Raw genomic sequence first — 17,223 nt, forward strand, 5'->3', positions numbered from 1 at the left:
GCCAGTTAGAATAGAGATCATTAAAAAGTCAGGAAACAACACATTCTGGAGAGGATGTCAGAAATAGGAACGCTTTTACACTGTTGGTGGGAGTGTAAATTAGTTCAACCACTGTGGAAGAGAGTGTGGTGATTCCTCAAGGATCTAGAACCAGAAATACCATTTGATCCAGCAATCCCATTACTGAGTATATACTCAAAGTATTATAAATCATTCTACTATAAAGACACATGCACACGTTTATTTATTGCAGCACTATTCACAATAGCAAAGACTTGGAACCAACTCAAATGCCCATCAATGATAAACCAGATAAAGAGAATGTGGCACATATACACCATGGAATACTATGCAGACATAAAATGATGAGTTCATGTCCTTTGCAGGGACATGGATGAAGCTGAAAGACATCATTATCAGCAAAGTAACACAGGAACAAAAACCAAACACCGCATGTTCTCACTCAAAAGTGGGAGTCGCACAATGAGAACACATGGACACAGGGAGGGGAACATCATACACCAGGGCTTGTCGGGAGGTGGGGGGCAAGGGGAGGGATAGCATTAGGAGAAATGCCTGACGTAGATGACAGGTTGATGGGTGCAGCAAACCACCATGGCACATGTATACCTATGTGACAAACCTGCATGTTCTGCACATGTATCCCAGAACTTAAAGTATTAAAAAGAAAAATTTAGATAGATTATGTTCTCTTTAGACAACACTCTCCCAGCCTGAAGCATCCAGCACTGGTCTTTGCTCTCTCCTCACCCTTGTGCCCTCTAAAATCAACCTTCTCTGATGCCATTCTATCTCTCTTGAGATGATACAGAAAGGGTCCTACATAGAAACAATGGCATATTCTAGACCTTCACACAATACAAATGATCATCTTGTCTGTTGCTAATGTATAAATTCTTTCAAACCAGTGACGGTCTTATACAGGTTTCATTGATCCTTTAGAAATTGCCAGTAAAGGTCCTGCTGCTTCCTGGGGCTGAAGGTTCTCAATACCACCACCTGGATACAAGCCACAGCCTGGGATGGCCTGCAGGAGCCTCCCCACGTCTCCCCATGTACACTCTAGTGTACCCCTCCCCAGTCTCTTCTCTGCACGGTGGCCAGAGTGACCCCTTAGGAACATAAACCAGATGATGTACTTCCCTGCTCAAAGCCTTCCAATGGCTACCATCTCACTATGAATAAAACTTTTTACCATGAATAAAGCCTTATATGATCTACCTCCTGCCCAGCTCTCCAATCCTATGTATGCCATGCTTCTTGCTCATTTTAATGCAGGATTTTTCTCGACCCCTTTGCTGGACTCATAGCAGGGGCATTCCGTCTACTCAGTTCACCACACTCAGTCTCCTGTAGAAGGGAGCACGTGAATGAGCGAGTGTGGGATCTGGCTGGCTGCTCCAGGTGCTGACACAAGAACGAGCTCCATGCAGGGTCCACTGGCAGACCAGGCATGTTGCCTTGAGGGGAATGCACCAGTGCCCAGGTGAGGGTGCCCAGGACCCTGAAGTCCCAGTGCTCTTGTTAGAGTGCTCTTTTAGTTCCACTGTTCACAGAATGATGGACAGCAGTGTGTTAGCAGCTCAGTTGGCACCTTGTCTGGTCACGTGGGGTGGCTGCCTTTTCTGGTTACCTGTATTCAGTGGGTCCTGAGCTCTTGTCCAACATCCAAGAAGAATGAGGTCATGTGGATGATTGAAGGATGGTGAAGGCAGAGAATGTTATTGAGTGATGGAAACAGCTCTCAGCAAAGAGGGGAGCTGGAAAGGGGACAGGAAGGGCAGGTCATCTTACCCAAAGTCAGGCCATCTTCCCTTCTACTGACTGAGTCTGGGGTCTTTGTAGGTACGGGACGGGGAGTGTGTGCTGATTGGTTTGTGAGTACGCAAAAAAGGTTAAAGCAAAGACACCATTCAAAGGTGGGCACAACAGCATAGAAAACCAATTAGTAAAGGGTAGGTATATGTAAAATAGGTAAGGGGTGGGGATCCATCAGAGGAAAGCATGCCAAACAGGAAGACAAGTTCTCAATTTGGTCCAAGGATTTAACTTGTAGCTTGGCTTTCAGGCTTTAAACTGTCTTCAGCTTGGAGGTGGGGTTTCACTGGAGACTCGCCCTATCTGCCTAGGCATTTTGCTGCCTCCTGTCACTACCAATTTCACTGCAGTCCACATGGGCCTCCTTATTATTCCTCAACCATAGCAGGCATGCCCCTGCCTCAGGACTTTGCACTGGCTTTTCCATCTTGTTGAAATGCTTTCCCTCCAGATAGACAATAGTTCACGCTTCTCTTCATCCTGGCCTTTGCTCAGACAGCAGCTTCTCAGAGGGTCCTGCCCTGACCACTCTGTCAAAAATGGAAACATTACTTATTCCCTCTCCAGTCCCTTGTTTTATTTTTCTTCATTTTACCTTTGACATCATTTTATATATTTATTTGTTTGTTATCTATCTCCTTTACCAGTCCTGAGGCCAAAGACTTTGCCCCCTGACCCACAGGGTTCAGCACAGCATAGTAGATACTCAATAAATATTTGGTGGATGGCTAGACCACACTGCCCTTTCATAATGAAGAAATAGATCAGTGGTTCCTAAAATTGGGCTGTTCATGTACTGCCTTTATGATTTCTGCTGTATCCATACACTCACCTGTGCTACAATTACTTAATTGCTTCCTTTAAATAGGCACGTTTTTATTTAAAAACAACAGCAATAACAAACTTACACACAGCAATAAATGGAAAAGAAGGTAAACGTTAAAAGTAAATAAAAAGCCAGGCATGCCTCTAATCCCAGCACTTTGGGAGGCTGAGGTGAGTGGATCACCTGAGGTCAGGAGTTCAAGACCAGCCTGGCCAACATAGTGAAACCCCATCTCTACTAAAAATACAAAATTAGCTGAGCATGGTGGTGCATACCTGTAGTGCCAGCCATTCAGGAGGATGAGGTAGGAGAATCGCCTGAACCTGGGAGGTGAAGGTTGCAGTGAGCTGAGACTGTGGCATTACACTCCAGCCTGGGTGATAGGAGTGAAACTCCATCTCAAAAAATTAAATAAATAAAATTTTAAAAAAATAAATAAAAAATGGTGGCTCATACCTGTATTCCCAGCACTTTGGGAGGCCAAGGTGGAAGGATTGCTTGAGCCCAGGAGTTTCAGACCATCCTGGACAACAAAGTGAGACCCAATCCTTCCAAAATGTTTAAAAAAAAAATTAACTAGGCGTGGTGGTGCACAACTTTGGTCCCAGCTATTTGGGAGGCTAAGGCAGAAGGATCACTTGCACCACTGCACTCCAGCCTAAATAGCAGAGTGAGACTCTGTCTCTGAATAAACAAATAAAAAGCAAACAAAGCAATATTATTAAATTCAAACTAGATTCTGTTGCTTCAGGAAGACTCCTAATCTTCGGCCACTGATCCTTGCTAATGAGGCAGGTTTGCAAGTGTTGGAGGGGTGTTGAGGACATACCAGCACCCAGATGAGACTTTCTCAGATGTAAGCAGAAGGACTGATGAGGCTAAAAAAGGGAGTCATGTTATCACTACAGCAGTCTCTATGGTTTAATGCCCCACTGCAAATCATTTTACCTACCCCCAGGGGCATGCATTCTGCACTCAGAAGCAACAACACAGGTAATTCCTACTGACCCCAGGTTATATCCTGGTGTTTGAACCTCTTTTTATTAAAGTTTTATATTTACTTGCTTCATGTTGTTGCTTTGATTCTTTATTCTAAAAAGCAGGATAAAAAAGAAAACAGTGCAGCTATCTCACAATTCCAAGAGTTTAACACGCTCTGAGTGCATCTTGTAGTTTAAGGAGAAAAAAAAAAAGATATGAACCTATGTAACAGAAAGTCAGAACTCAGCCATACAGACATTCCCCAGCACCCAGATACTTGACAGCACAGACAAAACAACCAGATTATTGACCATTTCTTCTTTTCATCCTAATGATCTAAGCTCACTTAGTTGAAACCCAATTAAAAGCAAGGTTAGGCTAACAGCAAGTGGGCCGCACTGGCTCAGGGGAACACTCACTCAGAGAGCCAGCAAATCTTTGCTTTGCAGACCACAATGATTCCACCATGGTTTAGCTTTTCAGCACATGCCCTGGTTTCCATGTAAGATGATAAGGCCTCTATGTTCTTTCACATGTGGACTAACGACATCTGAATACTTAGATGAAGAAATCAGGTCCTAGTGATGGCAAAATATTTACACATTGATTTCAGCTTGTCCATGAAATCGGGAATCGGGAACATTTCCATCAGAGAGGGGAAAAAAATCAAAGAGATCAGAGCTATGGTGACATTTTAGCAGTATTTATTTGGGTAGAAGAGGCTTTTCCTGGTTGCTACCCCCTTTTTTTTTTTCCTTTGGATAATTTTGGGAAATCTCAAGTACCCAGTCCAAAAACAACCAGCATTGTATTGGGAAGTGAGCATGTGTGTGGGTGTGTATGGAGGGGAAGAATCCAACAGTCTGGTAGCCATCTAAAAAGCGGAATCACAGCAATCATCTCAAGACACTTTTCCCCACACCTACAAATCTTCTCAGTCTGTGTCACATTATGATATGCTGTGATTATAAAAAGGGATTTGGAATTTGACTCATTATTTGCCATTGTTTGCAAAGGCGGGTTTGTTCTATTTCAAAATAACATTGTTTTGGAACAAATTCTCTCCTGTTTAAAATTTACAATATACAGTATTTTTTAAAGACTTACAAATGCTAAGAAGAAGATTCACAGAAACATCTTTTAGGCTCTAGTAGGAGACATTATAGTCAAGCATTACTATAAGAATTTACTATTTGTTGACATCCACCAAGTGCATACTATGATCCAAGACTGCCCTGAGTACTTTATATATATGAGCATATTTATTTCCAAAGCCTAATAATAAATGTGTTATTATTCACGCTTTACAAATAGAAAACTGAGTCATGCAGTTAATAAGTGGTGGAAGCAGGATTCAAATCTAGACTCTCTGGTGCCCAAGCCTGTGACTTTCTGGGTTTTGGCCCTGGAAGTCCTATGTCCTGGGCACCCACGCTGGCAAACCAGGACAGTTAGTCATCCTACCTGTAATACTAACCACTATACTTGACCTCCTCCTGTAAACAACTTCTTAGACTTAGAATATATTCATATACTTGCAACCTCAAGTACTAACCTCACTGTCCAATTTGATAGGCATTTTCAACCAACAGCTATGATCAAAGACCAATGCCAGGTGCAGCAGAAATACAGAAACAAATAAAAATGTAAACCCCTCTCTTAAGGCCACTTATAAGCAACCTAAAGGGAAGGAAATGTATGTTATTTCATCAAGAGATCATGCGATATTTTCTCGGAAGCATTGTAACTGTAAAAACACCAGATTTCTGTGTTAATGTGTGTATAACACAAATATTGATTTTCAACTGGCAGCACAATTATTTACTATGACAGTGTAACATCTTTTGTGAGAACACTGTGGGCCTAGGGTGCTTGGAGCTGTTCATTCATGCAAAGAATTCTTGTCAAATATTTTAATGAGAAGAAAAGCATGGCAGTCAAGATGAAAATCCAAGGTGACCTTTAGCTATGCAACACATTATAGATGACCTTGTAGTTTTTAAAGCTTTTTGTGTGATGATGATGATGACGATGACGATAATTTCTTTAGAGAGTTACTTTCTAGGTGAAAGAGAGGAAGAGAAACAGATTCCAAGAGAATCTTACAGAAAGCATCTTTGTCTCAAAATTAAACCCTCAGTCGAGTGGATATTGGGTACCCAACATCCAAAGTCTTTTTTCTTCTTGGAAGAAATCTCTATTGACTCTGTCATAGTTGGAAATAAGGCTGGCCTCATACCGTCCTCTCCTTAATTCACAGAAGGCAGAGTGGAGGCTGAGCCTTGGCCAGCCTGATGTTCCCACCCGGGACTTTGCATCCCAAATGAACATCACAAAGATGGGGACACAGAGGGAAACTATTCACAGTAGTGATGTTTGAACTCTGCAACAATGTCCTCCACAGAAGGTGTCATGAAAGATGGTGGAGGTGTCATCCCCACTGCTTGGGTTTCTGAATGTTTCTCCAGCCAGGTATTCTGTCCTCTCCCCGAGCCAGTGCTGCTATTCAGTGGGCCTGCCTAGTGAGCCCATGCCAGTGACTAAAATGTTTAAGTACTTCTGTTCCCATCAGCAAATAGCCACTGTCCCTGGTTCTCAACTGTATCCACCACTGCCCTAGCTTGAGCCCCTCCCTTAGAACGTGTTCAGCTTTCCCCATCTTCCAGAAACCTAAAACATAACTCCCAGAATAGCAGGGGCCACCAGGAATCTGCTCCAGCTCCCTTCCAACTGGACATGGCCAGGTCCTATGAGTTAGTAACCATGTTGAGTATCAATTCTATCCACTCTCATAAACGTTAAATAAATCCCCCTTTCTACTTAAGATAAGAGAGTCCACTTCTATGTTTGCAACTGAAAGCTCCGATGGATACATCCACTTAGACATATTTAATTTTATGCAGGCTGCATAAGAAAAAAAGAAAATCTTTTTTTTCTTTGACAGGTACAGAAAAATGAGTTACAGAAAGGCATCTTTGTGAGGGATGCATTAGGTGAGAGTACTACATGTTGGCATTAAAATGTTAAGAAATGGAATTGACTTGCTAAAACCTAACATGTATTTAATGCTTTATGGTATGCAAAGGTCTTTTACATACTGTATTCTCATTACAAAAAACTTTCTTATACATGCTCTATTTGAGTTACAGGTGACTGTATAATACACTTTATATTAGCTCAATTTACAGTGAGAAGACAGATTCAGCAATGCTGAGTGACGCCAATCTCACAGCCATGATGGGACAGAGCAGAGGTTGCCAGCTGGGTCTCCTGATGTCAGTTCCTTCCCTGTTTCCTCTCTGCTTTGTTGCTTTTATAGGTGAACTGTTTTCTATGGTTGAAAAATACAGAAGGCCCCTGCCTGCCGTGATCAGAAATCCCATCACTTCTCTTCTGTCTTTGGATTAAGGTGTACTCTCCAGAACATGTTTTTCAAGCTATGTTTAAACAACATGAGTCTGAAATATTTCATCAAGTATTACTTGTAAAAATTAGCTAGCTCTTACCTGAGAAAACAGAACATTAAGGGTATGGGGGCCACAGGGCGTTTGCACTTCCTATTTCTCTGTGTGGAAACCAAAATTGGTTCATAAACTCTGATACAGGTCAGTGAAATTCTATTGTTTTAATTGTCTTTCCCCGCCTACCATCATCAGTAACACTGGCTCCTGAACATGGTGGAAAGAGGTGGATTAAGGATCAGAGGAAAATATCAGAGAGAGGGTATAGTTTGAAAATTCTCCCCTGATGATTTGGATAGAGAATCATTTCCTTCCTTTCCAACTGAGAAACTGTTAACTGTTCAGTCAATAGAATATACTTGCAGAAATTTTTGGCAATGTCTAAAAGTTAGTCTCCTTGAGTGAGCCAAAATTAACCACAGTTATAGAAATTAATTTCATTTTGGCCAGGTATGGTGGCTCATGCCTGGAATCCCAGCACTTTGGGAGGCCAAGGCAAGTGAATCACTTGAAGTCAGGAGTTTGAGACCAGCCTGACCAACACAGTGAAACCCCATCCCTACTAAAAATACAAAAAATTAGCTGGGCGTGGCACACGCCTGTATTCCCAGCTACTTGAGAGGCTGAGGTGAGAGAATTGCTTGAACCCTAGAGGCAGAGGTTGCAGTGAGCTGAGATCATGCCACTGCACTCCAGCCCAGGTGACAGAGTCAGGCCCTGTATCAAAAAAAGAAGAAAGAAAGAAAGAAAGAAAGAAGGAAGGAAGGAAGGAAGGAAGGAAGGAAGGAAGGAAGGAAGGAAGGAAGGAAAGAAGGAAGGAAGGAAGGAAGGAAGGAAAGAAAGAAAGAAAGAAAGAAAGAAAGGAAAGAAAGAAAGGAAAGAGAGAAAGAAAGAAAGGAGGAAGGAAGAAAGAAAGGAGGAAGGAAGAAAGGAAAGAAAAAGAAAGAAAGACGGAAAGGAAGGAAGGAAGGAAAGAAAATTAACTTCATTTGATCAAGGTGGAGTGAGAGAGGGAGGAGGAGGTGAAGCAAATCACCTAACTTGAAGTAAACCAGATTAAGACCTACAGAGATCCCAAACCATGAAAATATTATGATGTTCCTTTGACCTACCACATAGCGTTCACAAAATTATAAAACCATAAAACACAAAACTTACATGTATGCTGACATAAAAGTAGTTCTTTGGAATAATTTCTTAATCCAAAATTCTAGCTCAGCTAATCAAAACTGAAATTTTTATGGCATTTCTGTTTTTCTGGTGCCATAGCCACAGGTTTTGTTGGTTTCTTGAGATCTCCGGTACTCACCAGAAGTCAGAACCTTGTGTCCTGAGTTAACCTCAACATCCTTGAACAAAGGATTCGCCGTGTCTATGTGCCTTCCACAATAAGATAGGACTGTGGCAGTGCTGGCCAAATGGCAAATGGCTTTACAATGTGGGTTGCTATTAAATCTGAGAGGTTGGTGAGAAGTAGATTGCAGGAGTGTATTCAATGCTCCTGAGAGCCTGAAAAAGTTAATGACTCCAAAATATGGTAATGCCTATGGAGCAATAAGTGGGGGAAACTACAAGGGATTTTTATGATGTTTTGAAGAGGGGTTAATTGCAGCCTTGACATTTGCGAGTAAGGTTAGAAAAAAAGTCATTTTCAGTATCAAAACAACTGGTATTCCATGAACCTACAGCCAGAAGTTGGTAGGTGATATCCACCAAAAGTTAGAGAAAGACATAGCTCCAGGAAACAGGAAACCAACCTAATACAGACTCCTAGGAAGGCAATCTAGAGGACAGCCAGTCTGGATTGAGCAGGAAAATGAGGTGGTATTGACATCCAGAGGATAACGTCTAGAAGAATCCAAAATGGATGAGATGTGCTTAAAAATGCTGAGAGGAGAGTGACAGTTTTGATAGGGAGCTTTCAGGTGAATTACTGAGCAATACACAGAAAACAAGGGTATTAGCAACTCCAGGAAAAACAAAAAGTTGTGCAAGAAGAAAATGTAATAATGCTATAATCAATGGCCCAGCTGTGTGTAATATTTACATGATTTAAACACTGAATATTGAACTCAATACCAATTGTGACATAACACTACTGGGAGGAAGGTGGCAAGAAGTGGGCCCATGTGTTGCAAGGCATGTGTGTTAGAGGTGTTAGTGGGGAAAATGCTTTAAGAGCCAGGGCCTCATATTCTACGGTAGAAGTTCACAGACAATAGCTAGATTTAAGAATCTGGGAAATGCTATACAAACATTTTGTTTAGAAACAAAGCAATAAGTTCCTAAGGGGATATCAGAAAGAAATGAGTCACTTCTAGAAAGCAGGGGCCGGGCATGGTGGCTCATGCCTGTAATGCCAGCACTTCCGGAGGCCAAGGCAGGTGGATCACCTGAGGTCAGGAGTTTGAGACCAGCCTAGCCAACACAGTGAAACTTTGTCTCTACTAAAAATACAAAAATTAGCCAGGCATGGTATTGTGGGCTTGTAATCCGAGCTACTTGGGAGGCTGAGGTAAGAGAATTGCTTAAACCTGGGAAACAGAGGTTGCAGTGAGCTGAGACCATGCCACTGCACTATAGCCTGGGGGACAGAGTGAGACACTGTCTCAAAAAAAAAAAAAAAAAAAAAGAGAGAGAGAGAGAGAGCAAGAATGGGGTGGGTTGATAGGAAGCTGAGAGACAAGTGGAAATCTTTTAGAACTAGGCATACGTATAACTTCGGGGGAGATTTTTAAATCCAAAAATAAAAGAGGGAGAATCTGAGTCAAGATAACAACCAGACAAGACAGTGGTGAGCAGTCTCCAACCACAAACAAAGAGGAATTAAGGGAGAGAGAGCAGCTGTGGGATTGAGGGCCGCCAGAGCTCTGTCTTGACTCTCTCTTTGCCTGGGAATTAATAGGTTGCAATGAACATCTCTACCTGAGAAAGGCCTGGCTGGCGTGCAGGTCAGAACTCCACAAACACTGACAACAGCTATAATGAAGCTGCCAATCCCAGGGGCACACAGGGGACACATCTGCCACAGGCCAGCCTTGTGGACCGTCAACTTTCCCAAATGCAGGTTGCTGGGCCCCAGGAAGCTGTCACTTGCTCTCCTGGCGTCTGCTTGCTGCTTACTGTGACTGCTCATTTTCATGAATTAGACCCCAGTATAGGTTTTCTTTTCTTATTTCTTCTTCTTCTTCTTTTTTTTTTTCTTTTATAATGGAGAAGGTGCTACTCTGAGTTATGCCAAAATCCTGGGAGAGCTCACTTCTTAGTCTGGAAATACGTTCTTAATTCGGGATCTAGGGAGGAAGATCTTGGGAGTTCTATGATCCCCCTGAAAATTGATGCAAAATTGTCTATGTATGCAGGCGTGCATTTATGTTGCCAGGGCTCAGCACCTGGCTGTGCAAAGAGGTGGGGTTTGTGACTTGAAGCACTCGACTAAAACTACTGTCTACCAGGCCAGGATAAAGTGATGTCACCTTTTTAGGGCATCCCATGCATAGAGACTATGGGGAAAGGGGAAACATTTGGGGGATCCCATAGACTTCTAGATGAGTCCTAGCATGGAAGTAGGTAGACATGTGGAGGCAGGAATGTCGGCTTAATGTAACAGGAAAGGTGCAAGGTGTCATGGTCAGCCAGGAAAAAGGCAGAGGCTCAGAGCTCTTTTTTAGGGGTTAAGGGGAGCCTGAATTCATCAAACACAGGAGGCCAGTAGGGGCACAATGCAGGTATTTGTAGTGAAAGCATCTACTCTACAGCTAAGTAGAGTGATGGTTAAGAGCATTGCTATCAGAGCCACTGGACTTGGGTCCCATTTGTACCATATTAGCAGATTGACTCAGGCAAGTGACTTAACATATCTAAGCCTCAGTTTCCTCTTCTGTTAAATGGGAATCATTTTACCTAATTGATAATTCTTCCCTGATGACTGTATAATGATGTTAAAACATTTGATGCTGGGTAAATGGTTATTCAATAGATGGTAACTAGTATTCTTACTTTTAAAAAATGTGTAAATAAACATCACAAAATCTCACTTTTTATTTTACGGAGAATGTAATTTAACATTATATTTACATTTTTCACTCCAACAGTAATCCTACATACCTCATGATAATTACCTTTAAGTTTCTTTAGCCCAGTTGTTTTCAACTCTGGGAGGAGCTGGAATTTTGTCCCCCAGGGGACATTTGGCAATGTCTGGAGACATTTCTTGTTCTCACAATTGGAAGGGAGCTCCAATGTCACATAGCGGGCAGAGGCCAGTGATGCTGCTAAGCCGCCTGCAATGCACAGGACGGTTCCCCATAAGACAGACTTGTTCCACTCCAAATGCCAATAATTCCGAGGTACAGAAAGCCTGCTAAAGCATGCTGCTAAATGTGAAACTTGCATAGGAAAAATATATTCTAAGGACCCTACTTAGGATTCCTTTGTTCTTGGAAAAGACAGTGGCCTGATTTTAGGAGCAGCATTTCCTGCTGCCTAGCCTGTCATTTCTATCACAATGGTAGTCAGTGAGGGTGAATGTAACATTGCCATGACTGTGAAGAGGAGGTAGCCCCATGCCGCTGAGTCCTCCAACAAAGGTGCAGAGACAGCCACTATTGTCTAAGATTTTTCAAGAAACAACAGAGTTTTATTAGTTATAATTTTGTCGTGAATTCGAACTTTTGTTGAGAAATATATATATATATATTTACATATTAGTCCACTTTGTGTTACTATAAAGAAATACACGAGACTCAGTAATTTATAAAGAAAAGAGGTTTATTTGGAGAGATAGGGTCTCGCTGTGTTGCCCAGGCTGGTCTCAAACTCCTGGACTCAAGCAATTCTCCTGCCTCAGCCTCCCACAGTACTAGGATTATAGATATGAGCCATTGCACTCTGCCCAGAGGTCTTAAATAGATTCTACAGTTCTGCAGACTGTACAAGAATGGCCACCAGTATCTGCTCAACTTCTGGTGAGGCCTCAGGCAGCTTTTACTCATGGTGGAAGGCAAGTGAAGAGCAGGCATGTCACACGGTGAGAGAGGGAGCAAGAGAGATCCCAGGGGCTCTTAAACAACCAGCTCTCCTGTGAGCTGGTAGAGCCCAAACTCACTCATTATTGCAGGGAGGGCACCAAGCCATTCACAAAGGATCCAACCCCATGACCTGAATACCTCCCACTAGGCCCCACCTCCAGCATCGGGGATCACATTTCGCCATGAGATTTGGAAAGGACAAACACCCAAACAATATCAATATACTCGTGAATACATCTGTTGATATGTATTCATGTTTGCACATAGATGTGTACATATACACACATATATGTACACACACATAAATGTACATATTTTGGAAGCTCCTGAAGTCATCCTGAATAAGCTCTAGTTTCTACTGAAGGAAATGCTCTCAGAGAAATTGCTTTATTGCACTTTTTGTGTGTGTTTTATTGTATTGAGCAAGTTTGTTTTTTAGGAGGTAAATTAAATGTTCAATTTCCTCTTTATATACATCAACGTATATATTCAGGACAATACTTCAGTGTTTGGGTTTTTAATAGAAGAAAAAAATGGGACCTAGAAAAATTCTTAAGCCCTGATTCTGACATTAATTAGGTAAATGAATGCTTAAGCTTATGTTGAAAGTGCAAGAGTGAAGTTTAGCAAGTGTTACTTTTAAATATTCAAAGAATCTTTCAGGCATCATTCTAAAATTAGGCTTGCTTTGATGGAGCTTGTGGACATCAGTAATAACCATTTTCATGTCATGGTTTATAAACTGTGGACCATCCTTGCAAATTACCATCTTGGAAGCCATTGTGCATGGACCACCCCCCTCAAAAAAGGGATCAGTTAAAGGGAGCTCAATTGGGTATGCAACAACACCCTGCTAGTTTCTGATTGGGCTTTAAAAGATGGAAAGGCTAAATTATAGAAATAATAACTTATGGACTACATTTTCGTTTCTCTTTTATTATAAATCCATATTCAGATATATTAATATAAAGATGTACAATATTACAGAAAGGGCACCCAAAGTGACACGAGGCATCCAATGGGTGAATGGTGGGTTTTTGTCCCAGCTCCAGGAGCCAGCCATCTTCCACACCCCTTCTCAGTCTTTTGTGTGTAAGTCTTTGCTAAAAGTCAAGTCTCAACTGATAAGGGCTTGGAGACATAATCATTTTCCATTGACAGCACCGTGCAACCAATTCACAAACATTTTCATATTAATATTGAGCAATTTCCCTACATTCTAATCCATCAAAGTAGGCTATTAATCCTTCCTGTACCATTCTCTATTCAAATGCTAACAATTTTCTTCTCACAAGCTAAAACATTTGTCCGACAGCCCCTCACACAAAGACCCTGCGTTGTTAGCGATGATGGATCAGAGTGTTAATATGAAGGATGCAATGTAAATTATATTATTGAAACTGTACATACGTAGAGGGAAAAAAATCTTTTTAAAAGATCATTTGTATGCTAAAGATAATGAAAGTGATCCCATGGTACAGCAACCTTAATTTTCTTTCCTAAGAGAAAAAAAAAAGATTCTTTATGGTACAGAATATGGAAATCCATCATGATTTATAATAGCATGAATGCCATCGTTTACTTCCTGAAAAAAAGAAAATATACACTGTTTATTTTAAAGAACTTACTGAAATGATGCGTAAGAAACCTTGTTAAAATATCTCTTAAGAATTGTGTACCTCCTGGTTACCAGGAGAACAATGTGGATAACAGGGCTCTGCTTGGGATAAAAATAGATAAATATCTCCATTTGGGGATGGCATGGAGGGACTGACAATTTATATTCATTATCGAAAGTCATTGAATGGTCTAGAAACTTGGGGGTTGAATACACTTAGGTCCTCTACACTGAGAGATGTGTTAAGGAATAGGCTGTAACCTGTAACTGTTAATATTAATACAAGTGATGTTTGCAATAATACCTGTGTTTCACAGCATTACAAATTCCCAAGGACAAAAGCTGACTATCTACATGGAGTCGTGACTTATGCTTCCAGAATACCTGGCAAGTCAGAGGTATTTTTTTTTTTTTTTTTTGAGGTGGGGTCTCACTCTGTTACCCAGACTGGAGTGCAGTGGCACAATCATGGTTCATTGCAGCCTTGACCTCCCAGGCCCAAGTGATCCTCCCACCTCAGCCTCCTGAGTAGCTGGAACTACAAGTGTATGCCATCACACCTGGCTAATTGTTTTAACTGTTTGTGGAGAAAGGGTCTTGCTATGTTGCCCAGGGTGGTCTCCAACTCCTGGACTCAAATAATTCTCCTGCTTTGGCCTCCCACAGTGCTAGGATTATAGGCATTAACCATTGCATGTGGCCCAGAGGTCTTAAATAGATACTAAAATAATTATTTTAATGCTTCATTCATTTATATTTACCTTCCACCTACAAGTTTGCTGGTCTTCATGGTTTTCTTTCTATGTAAACGGCTGCTCGAAGCCAGAAATCAAGAATTTATCTTTGATATCCACCTTTTCTGATTAGTTCCTACCTCTTCTCTGCAAAATATCTTCCATATTTGTTATTGCACTAGGCACCACAAACACCCTGGGCTGAGGCACCACCATCTTTCATGTGGACCCCAGCAAAGCTGGTCTCCTTTCCCACTCTGCTCCTTTCTTCTCAGTGCAGTCCCAGGGATCTTGAAATACAAATTAAAATCAAGTCACTTTCTTGCTTTAAAAAAAGGAAATTTAAAAATTCAGTTTTCCCTTTGTTCTCGGGAAAATGCTTCAATGACTCCATGACTGGCAAAATCTCGCTAATTTGGCCTCTGCCTATCTCTTTGATCCCATCCCTACCACCTAAGATGAACAAGCTTTCAGCCACCAAATGTCTTCCCTTCCAACAGCCCTTGTATTTGCTATTGTTTGCTTGGAAAACTTTTCTCTTGCTCTTTGCTTGGTTAAGTTGCGTATGTCTTCTTCAGACATCAGCTGGAACATCATCTCTTAAGAAAAGCTCCTGTGCCCACACCTCCTTGTACCACTCTATTCCACCTCAAATTCAAATCAAATCTCTGGGTACAACCTTTGCTTTCCTTCATAGCATGTACTGTGACTTATAATAATGTATACACATGTGATTATCTGCTGAATATCTGCCTTCCACTAGACTGCATACTTCCCCAAAGGCACAGATCAGGTGGATTTTCTTTTCTTTTTACCACCCACTGCCCAGCACAGTAGTAGTTGCACATAATAGTTGCTCAATAAATAGTCGATGAAGAGAGGAAAAAGTAAACTTAATCTTCACTGGTCATTTTTCTAGCAGTTAAAAAAATAAATACATGCATAAGACATAGTACCAAGAAATGATCTTTCTAAATTTGAGCACGATTTCAAAAAATAATGCAACAGACAAATGTAAATCCCAGAGCCCAGAACTATTTGGAGAATTGCTGCCTGATTGTATTTGATTTCCTTTAGAATTTAAATAGTTTTACATTTGAAACAGCAACTAAGATGGTGGCTCTTCTTTCTGTTAAACTCCATTAAACTCTATGATTGCTCTTTAAGGATTAAAACTTGTCCCCAGGGATTAGGGACCCCTGTGCTGGGCTAAACTGGAGATTGAGTTTCTGAGTCCCTAATCCAGGGAGTAGCATCCACAGAGTTGCAAGTTCTTCTGGCCATGACAGGCCTAATACCCAGGCAGGAGAGAAAGGAGAGGAGGAAAAGGGCAGAGGAGAGTGGTGGGAAGAGAAGACCAGAGAACAAGTGACACAAGAGAAGTCCCAAAATGGGATGCTCTGTAGGCATGTTCAGATAATGCATTATGCCCCAGGTCATTGCCTCCTCTACCAGCTTTCCAAAGCACTCCATGTGTCATAGAGAGAAAAGGACTCCTTTGCAGAACAGAATGAGGCTTGGAAATGTTCAGGAGTAGAAAGAAGACCTCGAATGGGGCCATGGCACCCTAGATCCTCAGCCTTCAGTGTGAGCTGAGTTCCTGCTTTGGGAGGGCTGCACCGGGCTTCCATGCACAGAGCCCACTGGTCATCAAGCATTCTGCAAGCAGCTAAAGATTTGCCGTATATTTCTTCCAATGCTACATCTTGATATATCCCTGAAGACAACAGGGATCTACATGGTGGGACAAAAGTTCCCATTTGTCTGCACAGGGCACAAAGAGACTGTGATAGGAAGGCTCACCCTTATTTTAATTATTAAGGAAAAGACTTGTTTGCGTATGGTGTAAATGCCACCTCTGTTCCCTGCCGAAGATTTGCAGCAAACACCAATCACTGTAAAACAAGATATGGGAAATCTGGTAGATTCGCTTTCCAGAATATCACTGTCTGCTTTTGCTCATTGATTTAATCTTTTTTTTCCCTCAAACCAGGTGACTCTCCAAGAAAATGTTATATAGTTGCAAGAAAACATGTGGTTTTTATTTTTCTTTTCCCGTCAAATATCTGAAAAGCTCCATTTTGGAAGTTAAAATAATATAGGATTAGTGGCTCAATGAGTGACTCAGAACGTTTCCTGTACCTGCTGGTTTATTCTGCAGGCTGGACTCAGTGAAGAAGTGGAGAGGTTAGTGGGAAGATGTCCAACCCAGCATTGTTTAGAATAACCACAACACTGGAAACAACCTACGTGTCCATTGTTAGGGGAAAGCTTATGCGCACGATGGTAGAGCTCTGTGGTCATATATTATGAAGCCATTAAACAAAGCTTGGGGAAATGCCTTTGAGATAATGGCATGAAAATTGATAGATACAAAATTATTCATCTAGTATTATCTCAGTTATTGAAAAACACATGAAAATAAGATCCAAGTTTTCTTTAACTGGGAGACAGGATCATGAACATCCCCCCACCCCTCCACCACTGCTGTCTTCTTCTCCTTCTCCTCCTCCTCCCTCTTCCTCTTCTTGTTCTTGTTCTTCTCCTTCTCTTCCTTCCCCTTCCCCTTCTTCCCCTTCCCTTTCTCCTCCTCCTCCTTCTTCCTCTTCCTCTTCCCCTCCTTCTCTTCCTTCTTCCTCTTCCTCTTCCCTCTCCCCTCTTCCCTCCTCCTCCCTCCTCCTCCTTCTTCTTGTTCTTCTTCTTGTTCTTGTTCTTCTCCTTCTCCCTCTTCCTC

This window comes from Pongo abelii, chromosome 18, assembly GCF_028885655.2.
Source record: "Pongo abelii isolate AG06213 chromosome 18, NHGRI_mPonAbe1-v2.0_pri, whole genome shotgun sequence".
In the NCBI taxonomy this organism is placed as follows: Eukaryota; Metazoa; Chordata; class Mammalia; order Primates; family Hominidae; genus Pongo; species Pongo abelii.